Genomic DNA, 13,975 nt, shown 5'->3' with positions numbered 1-13,975 from the left:
CAGAATGCCTACTATCAACTAACACCTCTTTTTAGTCAAGTTGTGCCACATATTTACTTTTTTCTAACGCGATTCCCTACAACCACATTACTTATTCGATCTACTCGTCTGATCTTCAGCATTCTTCCGTAGTACCACATTTCTAAAGTTTCTGTTCTTGTCTTGAAGCGGTAGGGAGCTGTCGGTGGAGCGGAAAGAGACAGGGACTACAAAAAGAGAATATTTTAACAACGGTTTATTAAAACAAACGAAATATTCACAATTAAAAAATACAACAATAATGAAACCCCAAAAAACAAAAAATCTTAAAGTAAAAAAGAATACGGCAGGATAAGAAGCAATCAAAGCGTGACAAGTCAAGAAAAAGTACAGAAAAACGGCTTAAGGCTAAATGGCTCTACATCTCCCCACAGTCGCAGTGCAAATGAGTTATAAATCAAGCCCAATTAAACCATAACTACTCAACAGTATCTATTAAACAGCTTGACAAACTTAGAAACTGCTAAGCTGACATGAGGTCCAATTACAGATATGTTTCATTGGTAACCTAAAAATCTTTTAAGTTACAAGTAGGTCTAGTGCAATAGAGCACAGTACAGTTAACAAGGTAACGGTGCAAGGCAAATCCAAAATTATTTTTCGTAGCCGCACCAATGGCTTAGCACAGTGAAGTAAACGATAGCAGTGAGAATACCGAGAACAGTTACAGATTAATAACGTAAATACTGAAACTGAAATTATAGTCGGAACGAAATCTTAAATTTTCTCGTACAAGGAACTTTAACACTACTTCAGAAGAAAGACGTACACGGAATTAAACAAACTGAGCTGCGCAAAATCTGATCTGACTGATCAACTTAATATTATTGCATATTTGTCCCTTGATCACTGTTAATACGGTGGCCTCTGTCATTCACTTCTTACTGTTCATTTTCCTTATTTGTGCCCTTACTCTTAATTTTAACATAGTACTCTTAATATTAGGAGTCGCATCGACTTCCTCTACCCTTCGCATTTACTTAGCTAGCGTCAGATGGCGAAGAACTAATCCTTTGTAATTTAGTAAGTGTTGGAATAGTGTGTGTGTGTGTGTGTGTGTGTGTGTGTGTGTGTGTGTGTGTGTGCGTGCGTGTTCACAGGTTCCTGCTTAAAGGGGTCAACTTAAGCTAGCTTACTCAGCGGGAGACCCTCTGACGTGATCTGACTTAATCGGTGAGAGGGGTAGATAGTGCACCGGTTACGCCCAGTCGATCACGGCAGTCACTTGAGACTTGCCCGCTGCCACAAGAGGAACAGACTTCATACAGTTTGCCGTGTTGGCTATAACGAAGCCCACGTCGGTACATATGCGCATAATTCCGACTCCTCTCTCTACTGAATCAAGTGTGATTCCTATCTATTTCGATAACTCACGATCCTTCTGTCTCTCGGTTCCCATAACGTAACTACCAGTACTTGGACAGTTCGTTGCAACTTACGTCTTAACACAGAAAAACACAGCAGCCTTGGCTTCACAAAACACGCACTCCTTATTTTTTTAATTATTATTGTTCTGGTGGAATGTGCACGGAAATGTGTGAAGCTCCATCTCTGACAATACTGGTATTCTGACTGAGGAAAAAAAAAAAAAAAAGAAAAAAGATTCATTACTCTTCCTATCAGTCACGAAATAATCAAATTCTGTTGTACCTAAGTGCGATTATAAAAATATTCTCTAACATCTCCTTACATTTAATACAATAATGCTACTGCATTCAACAGAAAACTTACCTCGTCTTTCCGCTTCAACTGCACGAATATTCTGCTTCAAGCGACACGCTGAAATAATTCAAAATAAATACTGTGAGACACGCAGAATGATATCCATGGCCACAACTACTGATCTTTTTTATATAGAAATTGAATGATCAGGTCAACAACACATAAGCGGTGTAAAAAAATGAAAGACACCAACCAAAACTTTTAATTTACTATATTCATAAAATTCACGATTTAAACACTGACAAACTTTACACGGACATTTCCTTTTTTCCGACTATATGATTTGCAACAACTTTAATTATTCTACAATGTCTATAATCAATAATCACACACTCGTATTTGGTCACAACAAAAATACCACTATTACTCTCAATGTATGCATACACAAATCTGACAAAATCCCTCCAGTGCGTAAGCAAGCAACAACTAGTGCATCAAAAAGGCAAATTACCAAAAATCCTCAATTAATACCAAAGTCTCATCCGGCGCTATTACCACGGTCACGGGAGGCTGCGACCTCATCTGCCGCGCTGCTTCTCTCCACTGCAGGCCGCGTCCTTCTACTATCAACAACTGTTCACTCGCTACTACTTGCGATAATAATATCTCAGAATTTGTGTATGCACACCACAGCACAATCAGTTGTCAACTTTCGACAGAAATATTAACGTCCAACTTTCATTATGACCAAAAGTCAACGGGCCCTAAATTTACCTTAGGAATAACAACTCACATCAAAAATGATCAAAAGATACAGGGGAGGCCTTAACTAATAAACAATTTTATTTTACCTATATTCTGCACTCCATTTTCAGCGCCAGCATCAGGGTAAACAACTACAAACGAATGGTCACTCAGAAGCTTTTCCATTTTGTTTTGACTGTCGTAAAAATGGCACAATTTAGAAATTTTCTTTTTGACGAGGTGTGATGGCAGATGTTGAAACGTCCCCTTAGAAAAATTTATGAATTACTGTGCTGGTAAACACCTTACGTTATTTGATTTTCAAACAGCTTAGCAAAACTGAACGTGCACAGACATTTCTCTCTTTACTTATTCAGATCATCAATAAACTGACACACAATATTTTTAGCACAACGCAATCTGGCTTTCAATAATCCCTACAAAAGAATGGCCCTGACTAACAATAACCTATACCTTTCATGAATCACTTACCTCGCAAAAATTTTCGTTACTCGAACTACTGCAATACAGCGAGCGCCACTACTGCCAGCTAAATAAAAGATTCTAATTACTGAAGTCACTAACTACTGATAGGCATAGGTAGCAAATGAAAGATTTTGATAGAGAACAAACAATGTATTTACCTTAACAGTGTTCAAAAGTCATTATATATATATATATATATATATATATATATATATATATATATATATATATATATATATATATATATATATCAGTTCATGACATCCAATCTTACAAATTTACTGTCCCTGATGGACACACGTCCAGATCATCCACTCTCAAAACTCCACCATCTCTCTCCCCACATCCACCACTGCTGGCGGCTCACCTCCAACTGCGCAACGCTACGCCCTGTTCACATCCAACTGCCCAACACTACAATAGGGAATATTACAACAATGCCAACCAGCCGCAAACTGCACACAGCACAGCCACGGATTTTCATACAGAGCGCTACGTGGCGTTACCAATATAAAAACCTAAATAGCCTACTTACAATGTTTCTGGACGAGGATTAAATCTCCTACTTTAACTGTTGGCTTCTTTGAGGTACGGTCGTACCGTTCCTACCCCAAAGCTTCGTTTCTGCTATTTCTCCATAGAGCTGCTTCTGACTTGGCTTGCAAATGTATAAGAGAGGAAGGAAGTAACCTCGCCGAATCTCTCATTGGTTCGATTACGAGCTTATTAGCATTAGCTCGACTGAAGGATAACCAGTTGTCTTGCAGCAAAGTAGTATTTTTTCAAATTGAGGAATGTGAGGAATGTTCTATGGAACAGTGAATCCTAGCCAGTTTTCCTACTACATAGAACCATCTGTCTGGAAGATTTTTAGCTGATAGATTCTTGTCCACTGGATACTGATTCCATGGAGCCACATTTCAGTGATTCAAGTGCGTAAGATAAACTGAGGACCTCTGGGGTAACGCTGCAGGCACCTCTCAAGATCAATCCACCGAAGTTGTTCTCACAGGATAACATTTTTCTTACTTGTTAAACACGTCTATAATCACAAATAAGAATCGAGTTCCTCATCTACCTGTTGGGAGGCTTCCCGTAATGGCTTCAGAGCTGAGTTGCGGTCGTGCTGATGAAACTGTGTGTTGTGTCAATCCCGTAAGCTTTTAGCTCCCCGGCTTTACTTTCTAGCACAAGGCGCACATCGCCAGCGTGTTAACGTCTCCATCTCCCTGAATTACAGATCTTGTTTAAAATTCGTGAAACATTTTCTAGCAATGTCCAAACAGCAGATGGGTACAACCTTCAAGGTCGATCTGCATTTCCTGCAGGATACAGAGTTTCAATTAATCACTGTCCCACTGGATCTAGACATCCAGTACTCAAACGCCCTAAAGTCGGAAATAGGTACGCACCTCGTCGCTTGTTAGATCTTTGAGTAACTGCCTTCTTATGGAAAGAAGTTTTCGGTTGTCTGACTAATATGGAGCTATATCCCAGAATTGATGCCTCATTTATGCCTACCCCTCTACGTTTTTGAGCCAACTGATATCAATTCCCTTGCTCTCCAGGTAGTCCAGATTCCCGTTGGGCACTCGAAGCCAAAGACAGGATAACGTGTCTGGAACCATTTTGTCTTTGTCAGTCATATAATGGACGGCATAGCTGATCCTGCAAGGCGAGTGCCCAGTGCAGTAATCTGGCATTCAGGTGCCGATAGCTGTTCAGGAACGTTAGTGCCCGGTGGTAGTCTAAAAAGTTGTTTGTAATTTGGACAGACTCCAGACTACCGCTAATAGTTAGTTTTCAGTTACGGTGTATCGTCTCCCACAGTCATTCAACATGCGGCTCGCTAAACAACTTACATGATGCTCTTTTTGTTCCTCATCAACTGTAGTGCAGTTCTGAACTAATGGCGTAGTAGGAACTGTCAGTAACAAGGAAAACCTTCTTATTGAAGTCCGTGTGGTGGAGCGAAATATTCTTACAGGGGAACCTCCCCATCGCACCCCCATCAGATTTAGTTATAAGTTGGCACAGTGGATAGGCCTTGAAAAACTGAACACAGATCAATCGAGAAAACAGGAAGAAGTTGTGTGGAACTATGAAAAAATAAGCAAAATATACAAACTGAGTAGCCCATGCACAAGATAGGCAACATCGCGGATTCTTTGGGTTCAGGAGCGCTGTGGTCCCGAGGTTAGCGTGAGCAGCTGCGCGACGAGAGGTCCTTGGTTCAAGCCTTCCCTCGAGTAAAAGTTTACTTTCTCTATTTTCGCAAAGTTATGATCTGTTCGTTCGCTCATTGACGTTTCTGTTCACTGTAATAAGTTTAGTGCCTGTGTTTTGCGACCGCACCGCAAAACCGTGCGATTAGTAGACGAAAGGACGTGCCTCTCCAATGGGAACCGAAAACATTTGACCGCAAGGTCATAGGTCAACCGATTCCTCCACAGGAAAACATGTCCGATATGTTCTATACGACACTGGTGACGGCATGTGCGTCACATGACAGGAATATGTTGTCGACCCACCTAACTTGTACACTTGGCGAATGGGTAAAAAGATTCTTCTACCTTGCGCGATTTAGGTTTTCTTGTGGATGTGATAATCTCTCCTAAAAAAGTGATCGCATCGGACGGACGGACGGACAGATAATAATTGTCTGAAAATAAAAAATTAATCTTTTCAGTCGCGGGAAGACTTGAACCAAGGATCTCTTGTTCCGCAACTTCTCACACTAACCACGGGACCACGGCGCTCGTGAGCTTATACAATCCTTGATGTTGCCTATCTTGCGCATGGACTACTCAGTTTGTATATTTTGCTTATTTTTTTCATAGTTCCACACAACTGCTTCCCGTTTTCTCGATTGATCAGTGTTCAGTTTTTCAAGGCCTATCCACTGTGCTAACTTATAACAAAATCTGAGGGGGGGTGCGATGAGGAGGTTCCCTCGTTAGCTAGCGATTTCTTAATAGCGTGAAATTCGCGTTTGTGCTCTTCAGACCAACATAAGGGTACATTCTTCTTAAGCAGCGTCGGCAGATGCACACTGTTATCTGCATAATCATTAAAGCATTTACAAAAAAATTCGTCGAATCCAAAAACGCCCTCAACTGCCGCTGGTATTTAAGTGAGGGAAATTGACGGATGGCTTCCGACATTTCCTCACCCGCACGCATTCAGTCGCTGCTTAGGATATGATGCAGGAATTACACCTCCACCAGGCAAAGGCACGGTTTCCTAGCTGAATGGTCATGCCAGCACGATCCACGGCTGGTAATACTTCTCGCAGAGTTTTTCAGCGTTCTTCAAAACTTTTTGAAGAGGTGTACAAAGTGACTTCCCAGGAGAGGTCCGGACCTACAGGGTCATAGCAAGGGTGGATGCCGAGAAACAGGTAGGTGCTGAGACAGAGAGCAAAATAATGAGAACATACGTAACATGTATGTCAGTATGGGCTACTTAACTTCAGTTCAGTAAATCCAGTATTTTATTTCAACATTTCCTTCACAGAAACAAGTTTGTCAGAGACAATAACAACAGAGAGGTGAAGCTAATTAACAGGCTTCGAATGCACCGAGTGAACTCCGCTATGCAACAGGACTGGCATCGGTGCAGGGTTTTCTTAGGTGGTCTCAGTGGTGTCGGTACTCGCTCGTGTAGCAAAGTCTGCTTGCTGGAGCTGTGCGCGGATTGGCAGGGCAGTCACGTGAGTTACTGTCGACCTCGTTGACGTTGATTGCTTGGCATGGTGTCGATAGTGTGACAGCACACGACCCAAGACTGCATCTAATTACGCGTATAAGAATAGCAACACTAACATTTGACTTGTACCGCAGAACCGTGTATTCATAGCTCTTGCCTTTGTGTAGAAACGGCATAAATTTCACGGATTGTGCTGAAAGGGCAATCAGCCAGTACCAAGCAAGAAAAAGTACCTCCCTCGAAACACATCAGAAGTCTTAGACAGTTTCTGGTCGGTCCCATTCAGAAATTAGAATCTAGGTTAGACAGCGGGAATCCAGCATCAATCGGATTTCGCCCACTGATTTATTTACAACGAGCACTGCGTTGTAAAACGTTCTATTTGCCCTAATTAAACCCCGCTCCATCATTTGATGAATCTCTTTCTCCACTGCCTTGCATTTTGATAGCGGGATGAAACAGAGACATGAATAAAACCGTTCTTATTCCTTCACCTGAAGGTGATAGCTGTACGTCTCCTGTTTCTCTACTGAAAGATTACAATACTGTGTATGGACACATTTCCTTGAACAATATTTACTGCTGTTCCCGAGCTGTTCCAGCTCCTTCCCCAGCAGGCTTGGTGTGGGGTGTGTCTGGTCGTGAGAGCCTGTTTGTTTAAATGCCCATTCCAGGTATTCAGCATCGACCACGAAGCATCTTTCTGAAAGGAAGCGTTCTCCCCTTCCACTTCCCGTAAGAGGCTCGCAAAAAGGCGGAACTATTGTCTCCATACTTCCACAAATGCTGACTTCTTCTGCCTAGCAATCAATAACAGCGTCCGCCTAGCTCAACCAGCCAACACCTAAGAATCTGGATATTAACAGCTGACTCACGACGAGTGGCGGATGAAACCATGTAACTCCCTGTGTCGATAACAATAAAAGAACTTCAATAAAATTCTTCTGAGTATGTGACCGGTCTGTCAATGTGTAAAATTCTCTGACGGTTCTGCCATTCTTGCAAGTGGCCTTCCTCTGGGTGAATTTGTTACGTTGGAGAATTTTACACACTGAAATTGCGGTCACATACCTGAAAGAATTTTACTGACTGTGTCAAGTCTCTACCTGCAGCTGAAAGAACTAGGTTAGTAACCAGTTTGGACCTTGCACTAGTTGCACCCTTTATTCTCTCTGCATTCACAGGAAAAATAATTTCAGTCGATCCTTTATGATGCTGAAAAATACTTCTGATATCGTGAAGATAACGCACCAGTATCAATGAGAATTTTCTGTTTGGTGCCAAAACAATTTGGTGTGATTTGGGGGTTCTGATACGTCTGTTCAAATAGATGACATTCCGCGACCAACAAGACTTCTAAGGGATTTTATTGGTAGTTCACCTCCCTTCTCAGATCACTAAACACAGCCAGTGGGAGTAACTCAACTGTGGACATTAAACTTCCGTAGCAGCTGCTGTCGCCAGTGGTGGTACGCGTTCCCTCGTGTTTTGCGGCGACACGCTGCGTCATTGTTTCGACTTACGTTTTCTTTCCCCTAGTGTTTTCGAACTGCACTGACATAACATTCCTCTCATTTTGGTTAGGCGGCCAGTAATTATTAATTTTATTTCGCCTCAACTGGTTATTCATCCAACCGGGCTTGCTCTCACTGTAAGTGCTGGATATCTCTGATCTGTTATCACCGTGACTTCGTCCTTCATTGATGAAGTTACTTCAGTCACACACATCTTGGAAACTGTTAGAGAGGATTTCTACGGATCGCTCTCCACTGACTATGTGGACGGTCAGCAACTGTCTCCGTGTCCATTCAAGCATTCGCTGATAGATCAGCACAATCATTTCTTCCGGATCTTTTGTCGGGTCCATATGGTGCACTGCTGAGACATTACACAGACAGAACTCTCTGAGACTGCCGCCACGTGTACTGTATACTGAGCCTGTCATCGTCTGACCTTCTGCTGACGCGCCCCCTTCCAGTACTGGGCAAGAAACTCTTAGTTCAGTTGCGCGAAATCTGGGCAACACCTTCCAGTAATTTGAAGCCAAAGACTCGTCTCTGAAGACATATGATGGCCAAATACATTCGTTATTTACCATAGACTGCACTTTTTGTGTGTCGTACCAATCACTAAAATTTTGCGGAAAGTAAAACGGGTGGATTTTTAAATTCATCCCGCTGAATATGCTTAAATTGGAGGAGGAACTGACGAAGTAGTGTGCCAATGTTGAGGGACATTCACAACTCACAAGCGTTACAACTAATCGTAACACGAAGCATGTACGAGCGACTCGCCTGAGCTGTTGTAGCCCTATGTGTCGAAGTGTAAGAGCCAACCTCGTTTGCTCTCTCTACCTCAGCAGCAGTCACGAAAGGGAGACCTAAATTCAAACACAGTCCCGGGCACAAACCGCAGTTGACCTACGCACTCAACTTGTTCCGACAAGGTATGGCATGCTGGGTTCAGATGGTTCAAATGGCTCTGAGGACTATGGGACTTAACATCTGAGGTCATCAGTTCCCTAGAACTTAGAACTACTGAAACCTAACTAACCTAAGGACATCACACACAGCCATACCCGAAGCAGGATTCGAACCTACGACCGTAGCAATAGCGCGGTTCCGGCCTGAAGCGCCTAGAACCGCTCGGCCACCGTGGCCAGCTGGGGTGCTGGGGGGTCACTTCAAACGCACTGCCTCGTTCCTTCTTCTTGCCATCTAATACGGCAAGGGGAACCTAGTTCTGGAGCTAATGACATAGGTCTAATTGCACCGAGTGAAGAAACATGCTGGTCCGCAGTGACAATTAAAATCTCGTAACTAAATTCATCTTCTCAAATTCTGTATAGGGTATTCATTTTAACTAAAGATATTGAAATATCTTGAGAACTCACATCGGATCAAAAAAAGTTGTAAATCCTATTTGTTTGACTCGGAGCGGCATCAAATGATACCACACTGCTGGCCGTTGTGGCCGAGCGGTTCTAGGCGCTTTAGTCCGGAACCACGCGGCTGCTTCGGTCGCAGGTTCGAATTCTGCCTCGGGCATGGATGTGTGTGATGCCCTTAGGTTAGTTAGGTTTAAGTAGTTCTAAGTCTAGGGTACTGATGACCTCAGATCCCATATTGCTTAGAGCCATTTGAACCATTTTTTTGATACCACACTCGAATTCCCACCCCACTCAGTGTGAAATCTTCAATGGGAATCGACGTTTTTTTCATATTACGATTCTACCGAATAATCCACATACGTTTTGTCTGAAGCATTTTGTTAGTTTCGCCACAGACGGCGCTGTAATCGATGGAGTAGAAATAGATTCACAATAGAAATTTACGAGATACAACTCCAGAGCCTTTCAATATCCAAGGCACATGGGATCTCACCTCCATGCTGCGAGGGTAGGACAGGCGAGCGTTTTACAACTTCTAATTGGGAAACCCATTCGCAACGTCCTATTCCTCCGACATACCGAACACGGGGCCTAGTCTAAGTGCCACCGTGGGCGTGTAGCGAACTACGAAGTATCATAACAGGCGGTATACTGCGACCGGAACTCACGTATCTTGCTGACGTAGAACTGAAAGTGGCTGTAAACATTATAATACTTGCGCACTGTTTATTGCCTGCACACCTACCTATCATTTGGGGAACAGACACGCGAGTCGACGATGAATGCTGCAACCACAGAAGGAAAAATTGTAACGATTCTGACTTACGGAGGATTTAGGAGAGATATTGAGGCCGCTGTTGTCTTGTTTGCCGAGCGTTTTCCAGAGAAACCTCGCTCTCGTTCGTTTCTTGACAAGAGTGCGAACGCCTTTATGCCTGATGACAGCGTACTGACCGGCAAAAGGAAACGAAACAAAAGTGTTACAGGAGAAGCTAATGAAAAAGCTGCATTAGCGGCAGTGTTCCACGACCCACGGATAAGCGCCCTACAATTACACGGCGATTCCGTCTCTAGGTACTATTGTCACAATACTGCATCGTCATAAGTATCATCCATACCACGTGTAACTGCATCAAGAAGTTCATGATGGATTCCCATAAACTGACAGTCTTTTGTGAAAGGGCAAGTCAACAAATGGCTAGTTTCTAGATGAAATTTAGATATGCCAATAAAAATTCCAAAGGACAACTGATAGCTGAAATCTGTTATTTACAAACCAAAACAACGGTCGCTGCGTGGAACAGCCTCTGAATGGAGGGTAACCTGATGAATATTCGACAACGTATGTGGTTTCAGCGTTACTGTGGGTGGTGTTTGTACTGGTCGGTTGATCGGCAGAGGTGGCCCTATTAATTGGTCTGCTAGGTCGCGGGATTTGACGGCGCCGGATGTCTTTCCGTGATGATATTCAAAAGATAAGGTGTACCAGGAAGTGCCAACAGGCCGTGAAGGCAGGGTCGATCGCATCAGAAACGCCTCTGCTGATATTATCGCAGATTTGCTTCTGTGCTGTGTACGGTCATTTGAAAAGCGGACCGCTAAGTGCATTGAAATTGGCAGCGCTACGTTTGAGCGCTTACTCCAACGCGCAAAGTAGAGTAGCTTTCGCCTCGAGTAGTCCCCTGTTAGACATGTCGGAGGAATACGACGATGCGAATGGGATTTCCAATTAGAAGTTATGAAATACTAGCCTGACCTCACAACATGGAGGTGGTACCCCACGTGCCATTGGATATTCAAAGGACACTGAGTAGCATGTCGTCAATTACGATTCTGTACCCATTTCTATTCTCCCAGTTTCAGCGTCAGGTGTGGTGTAACGAAGAAAATGCTTTAGACAAAACGTATGTAGATTTTTACGTAGAATCGTGATCTGCAATATAAGACGTGGGTTCCAGCAGAATATTTTATAGTTGCCCCCCGCCACTACGCACGGATTGGGATTGGGGAGGTCGATTGTGGCATTATTAGATGTTCCCCTCCGAGACAGAGAAGTTGGACTTATAACTTTGTTTATATATATATATATATATATATATATATATATATATATATATATATACGATGTGAAGTTTTCGGGATATTTCAGTGTCTTCAGCTGAAATGAGCATCCTGTATATTGTTCAGCAAACTTAACAGTATCGCCCTTTTTATTTTCTTCTATCTGTTGCACAGTTAAGTCTACTGTTGTCTTAATGGCACAAAACAACTCGGTATGGCTAGAAATAACCAAGCCAGTTTCCCTCGTCTGTTCAATCAGCGACTCTAGCGCAGTTTTCTAACCATCTATCTGTTGAGCAACGTTAGCTAACTGATGATCTGCTTTACATAGTTTCGAATTGATAGCAGTCAAGGCTTCCTTCTTTTGCAAAATCACCTTGCCCAATACCTGAGCCTGTCTCTGAACACCTATTGCCTGACAGTCGAAACGGCAAAACTTGATTAAGCCTAAAAATTCTCTTTAGCTGCAATCACCGAAACAATAGAACTTCTAGAGATAATAACAACTAACAACTACATTGTGTTTCACTCTGAAATTTATACCCAACAAGATGGACTGGCTATGGGCAGTTGTTAGGGGGGAACTCTTGCTGACATTTTTATGAACAGCTTGGAACAAAAACTTTTTAAAGAATACAAACAGTCAACTAGCAAAATTTGGTATTATAAAATATACGTAGATGACTCAGTTCCCACATTTGATTGCTCCACAAACGAAATAAATTCACTGCATAACCATCTAAATAGCCTCCACCCTAAAACTCAATTTACTAAAGAGATTGAAAAACAAAAGGCAATGAACTTCCTAGATCTGAAAATAAATAACAACAAAAATTTATTCAGTATCTACAGGAAACCAACAACCATGCATTGTACAATTAATAATCATTCCAGTCATGCAATAAATCACGAAAAAGCTTATTTTAATTGTATGATACATTCGACTGGTGAACCTCCCTTTGTAGAATGTTGAAGTCGAGAAAGAGCCACAGATCCTACAACACTTTGCGGTCACAAATGGATATAAGCCGAGTATAGTTACAAAAATATATGATAGGAAAGCTAGAACTATTAATGATCGTAATATGATGGAAATCACTTTATACAAAGAAGGAGATAGGGTAAAAAGGAACAGGTTCATTTCTGTCCCTTACATTGGTGCTATCTCAGATAAAATTGCTAGAAGACTTGACAAAACTACTGTACAGATATTTTTCCACACAAACAAGCATTTGGGTAACATCCTTAAGCATGACACACACAGCACTAATCCAGTGAGTAGATCAGGCATATATAAGATTGTATGTGATATTTGTTATAGTTGTTGCATTGGCCAGACGGGAAATCCCTTTAAAGATAGATATAAGGAACAATTAGGAGAACAGAAAGCAACACATCAATATTTAGCAAGCACGTCAGAGACGCTAGTCACAAAGTAAAAGACATTAATTAGGCTTTAAAGATTCTACATGCAGTACCAAAAAGTTAGAAAACGAATATACTGGAAGAAACTGAAATATACAGTGAAGTAATAAAAGCCCCTCCCCCCACCCACAAGTTACTGAATGACCAGTTAGGCTTTAAAGATTCTACATGTAGTACCAAAAAGTTAGAAAACGAATATACTGGAAGAAACTGAAATATACAGTGAAGTAATAAAAGCCCCTCCCCCCACCCACAAGTTACTGAATGACCAGCTAGAACTAAAAAGTAAAAGATTTTTAGATAACTTCGGATCAATGTTGGCAGAAAATTAATTCAAAATTTTTAACCTTGACCACGCATTATGGGTTTACTACATTTACTACAGTTGTTAACCTCATACTGTAACAGGCTTATAATTGGTTCTACATACTTGTGTAAATAATATTGTAGTACAGGTGAATATATGGGTAGCATTGTATATATTGTGTGCATTGATTTTCTCCTTCACACCTCCTCCCCTCTTTTTCTTCACCTACTTAATCAGATTATCCCACCTTACCTCCCCTCCTACAACATCCAAAACATTTTCTCAGGTGTCGTTGATCTGTCCATAATTAAAAATGTATTATTGTTCCCAGTTTTATAAAGGTTGTTCTTTTTGCTTTATTGTCTTTTAAAATAATGGAACAACTGGTGCTATGTACTGCATTACTATATTTATAATGAAGAATTAACCTGTGCATTTTATGTTTTAATGTTTATTACACTTACTACAGTTGTTAACATTCATACAATGAGAGGCTTACCATTCTTTCTCAACACCTGTATAAATTACACTGCCGTATAAGTGTGTATGTAGGTAACACTGTAAAGATTATGGGCATTGATGACCCCCCCCCCGCTTTCATTTTATCTACTTAATCAGACTACACCACCTTACCCTCCCCCCCCCTATCCCAC

General features: G+C 41.7%; 1 long non-coding RNA gene across 1 annotated transcript in view; it reads right to left on the bottom strand.

Moving 5' to 3' along the window:
- LOC126474954 (uncharacterized) overlaps positions 1-13,975 on the bottom strand; it is a 199,642-nt gene that overhangs the window by 42,014 nt on the left and 143,653 nt on the right. Inside the window, exon 3 of the long non-coding RNA XR_007586611.1 lies at positions 1,771-1,818. This is a non-coding gene — a long non-coding RNA (uncharacterized LOC126474954). The remainder of the gene's footprint in view (positions 1-1,770; positions 1,819-13,975) is intronic.

The sequence above is a fragment of the Schistocerca serialis genome, chromosome 4 (genome assembly GCF_023864345.2).
Source record: "Schistocerca serialis cubense isolate TAMUIC-IGC-003099 chromosome 4, iqSchSeri2.2, whole genome shotgun sequence".
Classification (NCBI taxonomy): domain Eukaryota; kingdom Metazoa; phylum Arthropoda; class Insecta; order Orthoptera; family Acrididae; genus Schistocerca; species Schistocerca serialis.
This window is presented reverse-complemented; position numbering and strand designations above follow the sequence as displayed.